Source organism: Mirounga leonina, unplaced genomic scaffold (genome assembly GCF_011800145.1).
Source record: "Mirounga leonina isolate KUSES-001 unplaced genomic scaffold, KU_Mleo_1.0 Mir_82, whole genome shotgun sequence".
NCBI classification, from domain to species: domain Eukaryota; kingdom Metazoa; phylum Chordata; class Mammalia; order Carnivora; family Phocidae; genus Mirounga; species Mirounga leonina.
This window is the reverse complement of record NW_023270825.1, coordinates 6,207,985-6,222,689: the sequence shown is the minus strand read 5'-3', so window position 1 is coordinate 6,222,689 and position 14,705 is coordinate 6,207,985.

Sequence of the window (14,705 nt, the reverse complement as noted above, 5' to 3'; positions counted from 1 at the left end):
AAAGGAGTGGGAGTGGGTCTCGGGAGCTCTCACGTGAGGTTTACCCAGGGGCGACCGGTGAGAATGAATCAACGGCTCCTGGGTTCTCCCGCAGTCCCTTTGACTTGGTCCCACTCCTGCCTCAACCTCTGGGCTGCATGCGCTTGGAAATCAGCCATGTGCCTTCATTTATCTCACTGCCCACCAGTCAGGCTGCCACTCAGCAAAATACACTAGCAAGTCTCAAAATAAGATTGCTTTATAACATGAATCTAGTTAAAGGGGGACGAGTAAAGCGCACCTTTCCGCGGGTGTGTTATCTCTCATTTCTCCTTTGCACCTGTCGGAGATCACATTCACCTGCCTGTGGCTCCGCGGAGGAGTCAGAGAACCGCATCGTGATAAAAAGTTGAAGGTCCCAAGGACCTGTACCCACAACCGATCTTGTAAATTAGTTGTGGCTGTTTCCCCTGATTGTCTAGAAACTTGTTTTCAGAAAGTCCTAATTACATTTTCTTGATAAAATATTAAATGAATTGCTTGGAATAATGTGCAGTTTCTCAGCCTGTGATTGATTTAAAACCCAAATATAGCGCACTGCATGAATCTGCAGCGAACGAGGAGCTGGAGCCCTTTTAACAATGCCAGGAAAGACAGTAAACCTGATGACTAACTCAGAATAAAAGAAAACGGGAAACCAGGACCAAACATGATACTGAAATATAAAGAACTCTAAATTACAAGATACCATAGCATGGGCTGCTGAGTACTCTATAATTCAAGATGCTATCTCTAGAATGCTAATTCTGCCCACTCTAATGCTATCTAATCCTCTGTCCAGGAGAAAAAACAGCTATGCTTCTATCAATTTATTATTAATTTTTTTTCTATTTCAAAAAAATTTAACAGATGTTCAGTCTGTTAAATGTCTCAGGTATGAGTTACATTTCTTAAAATATCTTGCTAATCTTGGGGTGCCTGGGTGGCTCAGTCGGTTAAGTGTCTGACTTCAGCTCAGGTCATGATCTCAGGGTCCTAGGATGGAGCCCCGTGTTGGGCCCCCCACTCAGCAGAGAGTCTGCTTGTCTCTCTCCCTCTGTCCCTCCCCTGCTTATGCTCTCTCTCAAAAATAAAGAAATAAATCTTTAAAAATAATAATAAAGAAATAAATAAAATATCTTGCTAATCTTAACTATGTATGTGGAGGCAGTTGGTGCTATGTGAACAGTCAGAGAACAAATCTTATGTTGGAGACACAGGCTGGGAATCGTCCAAGTGAAGGAGGTACAGAGAGCCACGGACATAGAAGTCGAGGTGCAAGGATCAGTGATATCTCAAATATCCACCCTGAACTCCTTCTGATTGGCTGTCCACAAATGGCCCATGGGCTCCCAATGGCTCCAGCAGAGGTCTCCTGGATGAGTTTCTTCTCCTCCACCCCTACCCATCACATGCCAAAGGTGTAGACGTCCCTTTCTACCTCTTCACTATCTGCTGAACAAGTCTACTTTCATTTTCCTTCTCCGTACCCTGGTCTGAATGGCCGTCTTCTTGGTACATTTATTCTTGCTACCATCCAATCTGACAATGCTTTAGAACCAGAGATCACTTTAGAATGCAAATCTGATCAAGCCATTTCTTGGCTTTAAATGACTCCCTGTGTTCCTATTGCTCTTGGGATAAAGTGGGGTGACCAGACACCCCAGTTTGCCCAGTATAGTCTCAGTTTATGCCTGTTGTCCCGCCATAGATACTAACAACACCCACTTTTACTACCTCAAGTGTCCCTGTTCAAATGAGAAATGTTCTGATCATCCTAATTTGTGTCCAATATCCTTACTGTAGCTTACCCCTTCAGCCTCCCTGCTTGCTCTCTGCCCTACAGATCTCTGCCCTGTAGACACTCCGGTCTCCTGCAAGTGCTTTGAAAATTGTATGCACCTTCCTGACACGGTGTTGCTACCCCATCTGAAATGCAATGTGCCTCCCCACCCACCCTTTCCATATGCTTGCCTGACTCACAAGCAGCCCCCGGGGTAAAAATTCCTCTACCCCCTGGTTAGCTTCTCCTATTATAGGTTTAACTCATTGTACTGATTCTTAGCACTCACCACGCTTGACTAGCTACACTAGTTTTTTAGAAGTAGCCAGCATCTATCATTTTCTTCCCTGGAGGATAAGTTTGGTGAATGTAGAAATGCAGAAAACCACACAGATGTTGCTTATTGATGTCATTGGGTCTGGCACATAATAGATGCTCAGTAAATATTTACCAAATAGATGAATGAATGAGTGAATGAATGAATGAATGAATGCAGATATGAATGAATAGATGATTTCAGTAGGAGGTGAAAAAATATAACTACATGGCATCTATAAATGGATATAATTTCATGAGGACACAACTTGCCACCTTCAGGAAGGGAATGCTCAGGTGTATGTGTACAAAGGGGTTCATCTGAGAAAAAGAAATGTTAAGGAAAAGCTGGGAAGAGGAGGTGAGTGGCTGAGGGAGAGGGATAGCAGATCAGAGAGGAAAAGCAAAATCAAAAGTATGTCACACAAAATTTGTTTCCTTGCCTTTGCACAAAGATGATGCAATTTGACCACGCTTCAAAATAACTTTGGAATCAGGCACACAGCTAAGGAAATGTGAGGTGTTCCAGCCAGCGGTGGGCACCAAAACAATGAGAGAGGTACTGCTCATAGGGAATCCCCCATTTTTCCACCCTGTCCCCAAATCAGCCCCCTCCAAACTTTATAATTTTAACTCAAATGAGACTAGAAAGGTAATTCAGAAGACAATAGAAAAGCTTCCACTGCTATGCTAAGCCAATGGAACTTTTGCTTATAAATGCCAATGATCACCCTGAATGCTGTTTGGAAGGTTCTCACTGTTTAGAAACTGGAACCCATAAATAAGTAGGGTTTAGGACAGCATTATCCAATAGAATTTTCTGTAGTGCTGAAATGATGATATGTTCTATATTTTCACTGTCCAATATGATAGCCATGAGCCACGTGTGGTCATTGAGCACTTGAAGTGTGGCCAGTATGGCTGAGGAACTGAGTACTGAATTCTATTTCATATAAATTAATTTAGGCGTAAATAGTGGCTGCCATATTGAACAGGACAGGTTAGGAGGCAATAACTGGAGGCAAGAGTTGGAAAGGGAAGGTTCTGGAGTAAAGACAAACAATCTGAAGAAAAGGAGACACGTTCAGGCTGAGCTTCCAGACTAATTGAGCAGTGCTCAGGTGGAGGGGGCAGGGATCATGGGAGCGGAGAGAGGGGAGCAGGAAGATAAGGAAGGAGGACTTTTACTTTATCATCATCCCTTTAACTGGATAAATCAGCCCTGACAAGTGAAATCGGTTCAGTAGTAAAACCTGTGCTCCAGAATTTCCTCCAGTCGGTGGGATGGCTCTTAGGCAGGTCATCAGGTCAGAGAAAGAGTGAGGCCCTGCGGCCACAGGCCAGTGTAAATCAGAGGCCTGGCCATCAGGCTGAAAGGTTAAGACTTTGTCTGGGAGGCCAAGTGTTATTTTACTGGTTTGTGGGAGAATGTGTTAAGCCAGTTGGAAATTGCTTTAGTACCATTACGTAACCTCACGGGCTAGGGCAGGGATGCTTTCCAAGTTTATGATGCCGAGTTGAAGTCGGTTTTGTGAAAGCTGACAGATTAAGCAGGCTTCTGTTTTTTGTCCTTATTTCTCTTTGAACTTCCAAGCCATCTATCTTTACACCTCTGTGTTGTCATCAATAAAATAGGTATAATAATGGCATTGACCTTGTAGTATTGTTATGACAATTAACTATGAATGTTCATTTCATACCTAATGCAGAGTACCTACTCACAAAGGTCTATGTGTGTGTTTTATATTTTCATTTAATGTCCTCTCATGAGCTTTGTCTTTTGCCATTACTCTACAAAGACACTAGCCACCCTCATAAAGCACAGATATAAAGACAGTGTTTCAAGATTATCAGCAAAAAGTAGCTTTTTAAACTTGGTCTGAGTGTAGTTGTTACAAAATAGGTCATTATTTCTTCTGCTGTGTGACAGTAAAAGTTGCTAAAACAAACAGAAAGAATATGTAATAAATTGTTGATGCCTAAAATAATAATAGTATCACTAATTATTAACTATAACAGTAGTCATCATAAAATAAAATAATAAATGGCCAAAGTAGATAAGATTCCATTTTCATATCCCTTGCAGGCTGAGGGAAGAAAGTGCAAAGATTATTCCATCTCTGATTCCCGCTGTGAATCAGACTCTGTCCCTTACAGGTGGCATCCCACTCCATCTTCCCCCAGCCTTCTGGGAATTTCTTAGAGCACAGAGGGTTCCCCAGGGTGTGGAAGGGAGAAGAAAACAAAGAAAGGCAAGGACAGGCCATGAAAGGCCAGTTAAGTAATGCTAAGGAGTTAGGACATTGTGAGAAGACAAGCATTGTATTTCTGCTACAAAATATTAAGTAAAGGAAATGGCTTGCTTGAACAGAGAAGGGCATGGAGGGAAGCTTCTGGAACTCAAGCATAATGAAAGCCTATGTCTTTTGTCTTTTAGAAGTTGCACTCTCTTGTATGTTCATTTATGATCTCAAGTCATCTACATTCCACCACTTAGGCTGGGAAAAGAATGCAGGTGGGGAGAATGGCTGGAAGGTTGCTGGAACAGCCTACCCAAGAGCAGCTGAGGGCAGAGGGATTGGATCAGCAGGGGTGATGAGGAAAGCTGGACACATGAAGACCTTTGGAGAAAGACATAGAAATGCATCATCATGATTTCTACATTTATTCATTATGAGTTAAAATGAATAAAGAACAGAATTTCCTATTAATACATATTTGTACTACAAAAGATCACTCTAGGTTTAACAGTAATGACTGTTTCCTTCCCACTTACCAATTTTTTCTTATAGTTCAAGCCAATCTTCTTTTGGACTGGCACCATGGGTGATAGCTAGTTAGCCTTCTCTGAATTATGAAGATTTTACAGATCACTCTTCCCTTGCCTGTGTGAATTATTTGCTATCTCAGTAATTCAGAATCTTTCTTTTCTTTGGTTGGAACCGGGAGAATTAATCCTGAGCTCCAGAAATACCCACATGATGTGACTCTTGGCTGTCCTTTCTCATTCCCATCCTCAAGGTGACTTCCTCCCATCCAGTCATCCTTCATGGTAGCCATAACTAAGCTTTCCAGCTCACTTGAATTTCACTTTCTGTGATATAATAGCACATATAAGAAAGTTCTATATAATTTGTTTCTCAATTAGCATCTTACTTGGACTCAACCACTCCTTGAAGACTACCCTGGTCTATAATGTTTATGGAAACTAAAAGACTACACAAAAAGCTATAAACTGTCTTCCTAGAAAGAAATATATATTTGTACTCATCCACAAGATTATTTAAAAATTTTTAGGAGATTTCAAGACCCTCAAAACACAACTATGGATCCTTCACCAAGTCAAGACACCACATTTTTCCAACTTCCAATTGAATGCTTTTTCTTTGGATAGATTGTACCACATGTGTTGGGGTTACATCCCCAGTTGAACTTCTAAGCTCCCTGAAAACTATGAAAATGGCTTCTGCTACTTGGTATCTATGCCCAACGTTTTCCCTTCTTACTGATAGGATTTAAGGTGGTACTAGACCTGAGTTGGTATCCTAGATCCATCAAATATCAGCTGGGTAATCCTGAGCACATTAATGAACTATTGTCAGGGTCAATTCCTACACCCGCCAATATGAGCAGTTGTGCCTAATATAGAAGGTGGCTTTGAAATTGTTTATTGATGGGCGCCTGGGTGGCTCAGCTGGTTAAGCGACTGCCTTCGGCTCAGGTCATGATCCTGGAGTCCCGGGATCGAGTCCCGCATCGGGCTCCCTGCTCGGCAGGAAGTCTGCTTCTCCCTCTGACCCTCCCCCCTCTCATGTGCTCTCTCTCTCTCTCAAATAAATAAATAAATAAAATCTTTAAAAAAAAAAAAAGAAATTGTTTATTGAAAACATCCAGCCATGCATGTGGCACACGGTAGAAAGTCCCTAAATGTTAGTTTCACTAACCTCAAGAAAACTTTTCAAATAAAGTAAGGCCTTGAAAGTGCTGCCAATGTCTATGAGACCAATCATGGAACAAACACAGAAATAAATAGAAGTGAAATGAATGTAAGTAGCATCATCCCTAGGGTTTGTATCTCACGTATAACTGTTAGCATTAAGTTTTAAAATAAGGTCTATGCCTAATAACAGGAAAAAATGTAGAGTTAATGTGTATATCAGACCTCAGTGTAACCTTCTGCAATAGTCCACACATCTTGAGCTAACTTTTCCCCAAAAGCTTGTATAAATAAATGAGGAATCTTCTTTTTTTTTTAAGATTTTTATTTATTTATTTATTTGAGAGAGAGAGTGAGAGAGAGAGAGAGCACAAGAGGGGGGAGCGGGAGAGGGAGAAGCAGACTCCCTGCCAAGCAGGGAGCCCGATGCAGGACTCAATCCAGGGACTCCAGGATCATGACCTGAGCCGAAGGCAGTCACTTAACCAACTGAGCCACCCAGGCGCCCTAAATGAGGAATCTTCTGTTGTAAATATAAGAACACTTTACCTGAACTGGCTGAACACAAAAAGGATTTATTGGCCAATAACCCAGGTAACCTGTTTAATTACAAACCAAATGAGGTTTTATCCTGGGCCTCAATGAATCATGTGACCAATAACCCGACTTCTTGATTCTCTTTCCCTCTTTCTCCCTTCATTTCTTCTCTCCTCCCTCACATCCCCTCCATTTGTAGGCTCTCCTTCCCCATTCTGCTCTTCCGTAGGTTATGTCTTTATAGTCCCACTGTGGCTGACAGCAAATCCCAGGGCTCTGTTTTCTTCCACATTTCCAGTGACAACAAAAGAATCTGCTTCCCACAAAGAGCAAATGGAATCAAGTCTCATTGACATTGTTTGGCGTGAGCAGGGTCATGTGACCCTGTAGGTGTGGATTAACCCTGGGGCCACAGGACAGGACATGTTGGTTATCTCAAGCCCAGTGACCCCACCTCTAGAACTGAGGGTGGAGTCTATGTGAGCCAAACCACATGACTATGACAAACGTGGCAATCTTAGGCTGGGGAAAAGATGTAGTAGGTTGAATGGTGGGCTCAGAACCTCAGAGTGTGACCTTATTTGAAATAAGGACCTTTGTAATTATAATTAAGGTAAGAATCATGAAGTGAGAACATTTTGGATTAGGGTGGGCCCTAAATCTCATGATAAGTTGTCCTTATAAGAGATAGAAAAGGAGAAGACACAGACACACAGATGAGAAGGCCACATAAAGTCAAAGCCAGAGATTACAGAGAGGCTGCCATAAGCCAAGGCCACCTGGAGCTACTGGAAATAGGAAAAGGCAAGAAAGGTCTCTCTCCTAGGGTCTTTGGAGGGAGAGTGACTCTGCCAACATCTTGATTTCAGATGCCTAGCCCCCAGAATTGTGAGAGAATAAATTTCTTTTATCTTTTAAGATTTTTTTTATTTATTGGGGGGGGGGGGCAAAGGGAGAGAATCTCAGGCAGACTCCATGCTGAGCACAGATGCTGAGATCATGGCCTGAGCCAAAATCAAGACTCAAACAATTAACCAACTGAGCCACCCAGGCACCCCATGAGAGAATAAATTTCTCTTGGTGTAGACCATCCAATTTGTAAGAATTTATTGCAGCAACCCTAGGAAGTTAATTGGGGGGGGGGGGGAGCAACAGAGGCTGCCAAGTATTCAGGAAGAATCTATTAATAGATGCCAACTACTGAGAACCAGTGAAGAAACAATTCACTTACCAAAGAGGCAGTTGAGTTCCAATATTGTGTCAATCACCATAATAGGTACTTGCAAGGAAGTAATGAACAGAACGAACTTCCTGTCTTCAAAGGGTCTGACATCTAAGCCTCAGGCAAACATTCAAAGAATGGAGAGCCCCCACACAAGGGGATGGTACCACAGGAGGGGTAAGCACAGACCCCCAAGCAAGCAGAGAGAAGGCTCTCCTGACCCAGCCTCGTGAGGGATGGGACAGTGGGACTGAGGGAAGGACAGTAGCCAAAGATGTAGGAAGGCAAGTCTAGGTCTGTATCTAGTAAGCTGAGAAAGAGTTAAATCAGCAAATAAGAGACAAAAAGAGGAAAGGGTTTGTTTCAGGTCCTACATTCTCTAGAGACTTTCTAAGTCCCCAAGGAGAAACTCAGCAAAGCTTTTGGACTCTCCAGGGAAGCATTCATCCCTCAGTTCTCCACTCCTTCATCACACACATTCAGGGCTCCTCCTGAGGGCACCCTCTGTCCCTGGAGCTTCTCCCACTTGGAGGTAAACATTCTCCTGGTACACCTCCCTTTTTCCCTGTATTTTCTGCACACCACCAATCTGAGAGTCTCCTTTTCTGACAACCAGATCCGTTAAGGCTGGTTGCCTCCATTTGCCTTGGACACATCTGCATATAGATTGATGAGTTTAATCAGCGAATCAGGAGAAAGCCTTGGGCATCAATCACTGTCAGTGTGCCTTCTTTCTAATTTCTGATTTGCTGCTTCCAGTTATGAAGGCAATAACACTGTTTCTCTTAAAGGTGAAGCTGAAATGGTCAAAGTTTTGAATTTGCATTTGGTAGGAAAGTTCGAATAACATCTTTCAGTTTTATCAGTCAGAGAAAGACAGAAAGAGAGAGCAAGAAATGGGGGGAGGGGAGGGAGAGAGAGAGGGTGGCCTCCTCTCGTACGTCAAGGTTCTCTGCAACCATCATGCTCCTGACCACATTACTCAAGACCAATCCAAGCAGAGGGAGAAGATCATGTTAACAGTTCATTTAGAATCTGAGGGAGCATGTGTCCTATTCCTTTCTTTCCACACTGACATCCTCTTATCTGTCATTCAGCTTTAGGAAGCACCCTGGCAAGACAGGGCAAATCTGTTGGGATAAAAGCCTGTGTTTCCACAAGTCTTTTCAAAGAGAAGATAGCATGGTGCTACCCAGGGTCTATGGCCCCTGTGCTCCCAGCTGGGCTGTTAAGATAGTGTTCACTGGGTCTTATTGATTTCAGACGCATGGCCTCTAAAATCCCCCTGCCACACGGCCACCCTCGCCCCACCTGGGGAACAATCTGATGATGTTATTCTACAAAACCAGAAAATGGGTCTGATTTTGCAATAAGAGTTCAAAACCCTCCGCTGATATTTCTTCACTAATTCACTGGCTAATCCATGTAGTCAACAAACATGTATTAACTATTTAATATGTGGTAGACCCTGTTCTAGGTTCTGAACGAACAGCAATAAATAAAACTGCTCTGTGCTCACAGAGGTCATATTCTGATGTCATAGGCCCTCCATAATCTAGACCCAATATAATTTTGAATTAATTTATTGAGGCATAATTTACATTAAATAGGCAACTGTCTTAAGCACAGCTTATTGAGGTTGGAAAAACCACCACCACAATCATGAGAACATTCATTGCCCCCAAATTCTCTCATGCATCTTTTCAGTCGACCCACACTCAGCCTTAGGCCACCACTACTTAACTCTCTGCCACTCTAGATAGCTTTGCCTTTCTCCAGAATTCCGGATAATGGAGACATACAAGATATACCATCTGTCTGGCTTCTTTGACTTACATAATGTGTTTAGACTCTCCCTTGTGGCTTTAAGTATCAACACTTTGCTACTCTTTATTACTGAGTAATATTCCATTATATGGATAACATCCTTATTTGTTTACACATCCACCTGATGCAGGCATGGATTATTTCTGGGTTTCAGTTACTAAGAATAAATCTGTTATGGGTGTACTGAACATGGACAAATGTTTTCACTTTTCTTAGAAAAGTTCATAAAATAAGATTTGCTGATACATATATATTTCAACTTTATAAGAAACTTGTATTGTCTGTCTTTTAAATTTAGGTCACCTTTGTGGATGTGTTGTAATGAATGTCTCCTTGTAGTTTTAATTTGTGTTTTCCTAATGGCTGTTAAGCTTCTTTTCATGAGAATACTGGATCTCTGTGTATCTTCATTTGTGAAATATCTGTACAAAACTTGTACTCATTTTTAAGGTGAGTTGGTCATTTTATCATAATTCAGTTGTGGGTGTTCTCCATATTATCTGGATACCAGTCCTTTGTCAGATATATGTATTATATGTACTTTCTCCCAGTGTCTACCTTACTTTTCACTTTCTCAATGATTTATTTCGAAGAACAGATGTTTCTAAGTCATCATTTTTTTTTCTTTTATGGTTTGTCAATGACATCTTTGCTTACCTCATTTGCAAATACTTTTTCTATATTTCTTCTAAAAGTTGTGTAGTTTCATAGTTTACATGGATTTCTAGAATCTAGGGCAATTTAATTTTTGTTTCTGGTGTGAGCTAAGCATCAAGGTTTTATTCCTTCCCAAATTCCAAAACTGTTCTAGTATCATTGGTTGAAAAGGCTACCCTTTGCCTGTTCAGTCCATTGTTGGAAATAATTTGATGAAGTATGTGGGGGTTTACTTCTGGTTTATCTGTTCTACTCCATTGATCTAGACATCTATCCTCACATCTTGATTTCACCTTCATTTTCTTTTCTATGGATATAGAACTTTGGGCTGATTTATTTTTCCTTTCAGCATTTAAATATGTCATTCAATTGTCTTTAGGCTTACATAATTTCTGACAAAAACTCTGATTATTTTAAAATTTGCCTCTTTGTATGTAAAGTGTTTTTATTCTCATGCAGCTTTTTAAAAATAGAACTCTAAAAAAATGAGAACAGTTTTAAATTTACAGAATTATTGCAAAGATAGTACAGAGTTTCTACATATCCCACACTTAGTGTTCCCTATCATTAACATCTTACATCAGTATGCTAAATTTGTCACAATAAATGAATGTGCCAATATTGATATATTATTAACTGAAGTCCTTACTTTATTTCTCATGTTTTCCTCATTTCCTTTTCATTTTTGTGTCCCAGGATCCTACCCAGTGTACCATATTACATTTAGTCTTCAAGTCTGTTTCAGCTACTCTAGACTGTGACAGTTTCTAAAAATTTTCTTGCTTTGATGACCTTGACAGTTTTGAGGAGTACTAGTCATGTATTTGTAAAATGTCTTGACCTGAGATTTGTCTTATGTTTTCCTCATTGTAACTATCAGTTATGGAAGAGCACAGAGAGAAAGTGTCATCCTTACCACATTATAACAAGAGAGGGTCCATGCTTTTAGCATCCCTGTTGATGTTGACCTTGCTTACCTGGTTGAGATAGAGTGTGTCAGGGATCACTCTGGCTTCTTGATAGTCCGTAAGGGTTGAGTCTGTTCCCATAGGTACTTCAGACACCCTGTGTCTCTCCAGGGCAGTTTTGGGGATGAGTGCATGTTGCTGCAGCTCTCTGTGTTTTTGGCATCCTACAGACCAGCCCTCCAAGAGGCCCTCATCCTCTCTATGTGCCATAGTCATCGAGGGGAGGCTTATTCACTTTCTGCTTGGAGTCCAAATACCATAGCATCTTCTGTGAAAAACAGCTGACCTCCTGTAAAAAAAAATCAAATCAAGATACTGCCCTACTTAAAATGTCTCAGTGTGCTTCCATTTAATTGAAGACAAAGTGCAGAATAATTAACCATAGCCTGCCAGGCCCAGCTTGGAGGTATCCCTGACTTTATTACCTCACTTGTCCCCATTCTCTGTAGCACTTGCCTCTCCTGCAGGCCTGGAGTCACCACTGGGACAGGAAAATGACTGCTCTGCTTAGCTGTGAGCCTAGCACACTGCCTGCGACATAGTAGATTATGTTGGTTAGTAGGGCCCCTGTCTGCAGGTAATAAACAGTAGTTTAAGCCAAATGGAATTTACTTTTTATTTATTTTTATTTTATTTTATTAATTATTATTTTATTATTTTTTAATTTTTTAATTTTTAATTTTTATTTTTTTAAATTTTATTTATTTACTTGATTATTTTTTTTATTTTATTTATTTACTTGAGAGAGAGAGAAAGACAGAAACAGAGTGGGGGGAGGAACAGAGAAAGAGAGGGAGATAGAGAATCTTAAGCAGACTCCACACTGAGCACAAAGCCCAATGTGGGGCTCAATCTCACAATCCTAAGATCATGAGCCAAAACCAAGAGTTGGATGTTCAACTGACTGAGCCATCCAGGCACCTCTATGTATCAGGAAATTTAAAGTTAAGTTATTCCAAGATTGGTAGGTCAACTCAGTGAAATCTCCAGGAACCCACTATGTTCCATCCCTCATCTCCACCATGCTTAGCATGATGGCTTTTCATGCTTAAGCTTGTTACTCAAGTTCCAAGATGGCTGCACAGCTCTAAGTGTCATATCCCCACATAAGCACAGTCAGAGATGGAAAGGAAGGGCTGACTAGGGGACAGAATGGCTCTCCTCATGAGCCCCTCTCCTTTCATTAGGGAAGAATCCTCCTTTCCAAAAGCCATTCAATAGAATTCTCTTTGTCTTATTATCTATAATTGGGTAACTGGCCACTCCTAACGACAAGGGATGCTGGCAGTAAGTGAGGCAGAAGGGGTTGGGGATAAATGCAGGGCAACCAATCACCAGGGCCTGACATAGGTGTTCAGAAAATATGGGTTGAGTGAGTAAGCTATGCGTTTGTCTGAAGACACTAGTATTGTGCAAAATCTGTTGAGTCACTTCATGTCCAACATCGAGACCAATTCTTTATCCCGCTTTGACATCTGAAGCTTAAAAAGGTCCAAAGTCACAGAATCAGTGAAGCTGATATCTGACCCAGGTCTGCCTGCTGTCAGAGTTGAAGCCATTTCTAATTTCATGAATACAGCATCCCTGTAAGAGACCTTAACAATCCAAGACTGAGATCTCATCATCAAGTTGAAACTCATTGTGATCAGACTCTCCCAGAGCTACCCACCTCTGCTGAAGCAAATGGACACTTGTGAGACAGAAATTCCAAGCTCTGCAACTGCTCAGAGTTTCAGTTCAGAGCTGCTTCTTTCATTATTATTAGTCAGTTATAACATATTTCTGGCACCAGCCAAGGACTTATTAAATGCAACTCACTGGGGTTGCTCGTGCAATTTATGTTTTTAATTTTGTAAATAGTGTCGAGTTGCTATGGTCAAAAGAGGAGTGTGGGTTTGTACATAAGCAAATATAGCCTTTGGTTGCGTCATGCCATAGTTGCAAAATATGGCTTTGTTCGTCAAATGATGGTGCGGACAGCTGCATTGCAATGGCCATTGAATTATATCCACTCACATAAAGGGAGAGATAAAAGACATCAGTAATGTGGGGCATATGACACACACACACACACATGTACACACACTCAGAAGGCACAAATGTGAGCCCTCTGACAAGCTCAGAGCCACACATTCCAATACAAATACACCCATGCCCAGAAATTTGGCTCCCTTATACTGCCTTGTGGAATTCCCTTTATTTCCTTTTTTTTCTACTACTGACAAGATTTTGGCTAGTATAATTTCAATTTGAATGCTGTCTTCCAAGCCAAAGATATAAGTAGTAAGACAATAAAGAAAGATACAAATTGTCTATTGTAACTACAAAAGAAAACGACAGCACCTTTGATGTCTTTAGCCTTTATCACCTTGTAGATTTCCCATAGCGAAATGCTAGGGCTTGGCCCACTGTTGTAAGGTCAGGGGTGAAGGGAATTTGGGTGGGGTAGGGGGAAGGAACTTGTTTAATGTGACTGCGGTAGATTCTTTGCAACAATAGACACACTTTTTCCCTTCCTCAACAATCTATGTGCTTTGCTATATAACTTTGCAGCACCCTTGCATTCTTTGGATGGGATTGACTGCTCGACTCCTGGACTCAGGCTTCAGGACTTGTTTGTGACTCGTTTGGGACAGTGGGATGTTAGAAAATGAGAAGCAAGACCAGACTTTAAAAAAAAAAAACTCTTGCCCACTTCTGCTTCCTCTCTTCCTCCTCTGCAATCACCATGAGATCATGGCCCGGCCAGCCTACTAGGGCAGAGCCAGGATGCCCCAGTTGTCCCGGCTGAGGCGAACCTAAACCAGCTGACAGCTGGCTGACCCCAACCTGCAGCTGACGGTCGATGCTTGAGTGAGCCCAGCTGAGACCCGGAGCCACCCAGCTGCCCCATAGAATTGAGAACAATAATAAATGTTATTTCAAGCCACCAAGTTTGGGGGTAAATTTGACCATCAATGACTGAGAAACATAGCTGGTTATAGATCTAGGCTTAATTACCCAAGCTCCTGATGTCAAAGAAGTGATTTCCCCCCAATACTGCAGTCTTACAGACGGAGACACCGAGGAGCAGTGAAATTGAGCCATTTAAAGCTATACAGGCAGGGGAAAGCGCCGTTACTCATTTTAAAGACTGACTTAATAATTTATCTTCAAGAATATATTCTAAGAATAGCACCTTCTTTTCAGCATGAGATGACAGGTACACAAGCTCTCCCTATGGCATGTGGGACTCAGGAAGAGCTTAATAAATCCATCTTTGCATGGATGGCAGTGTGATTTTGCCATCAGGACCTCTGCTGTACGGCATGGCTCCCCATCCAAAGCAGATCCTCCTCCCAAGCTCACTTTTCCCATCCCCACTGCCTGCTCTCTAAGGCAGTGATGAGGAGCCTCTGACCCCCCTCCTCCACCCCTAATATCAAGCCAGCCTTGCTGCCT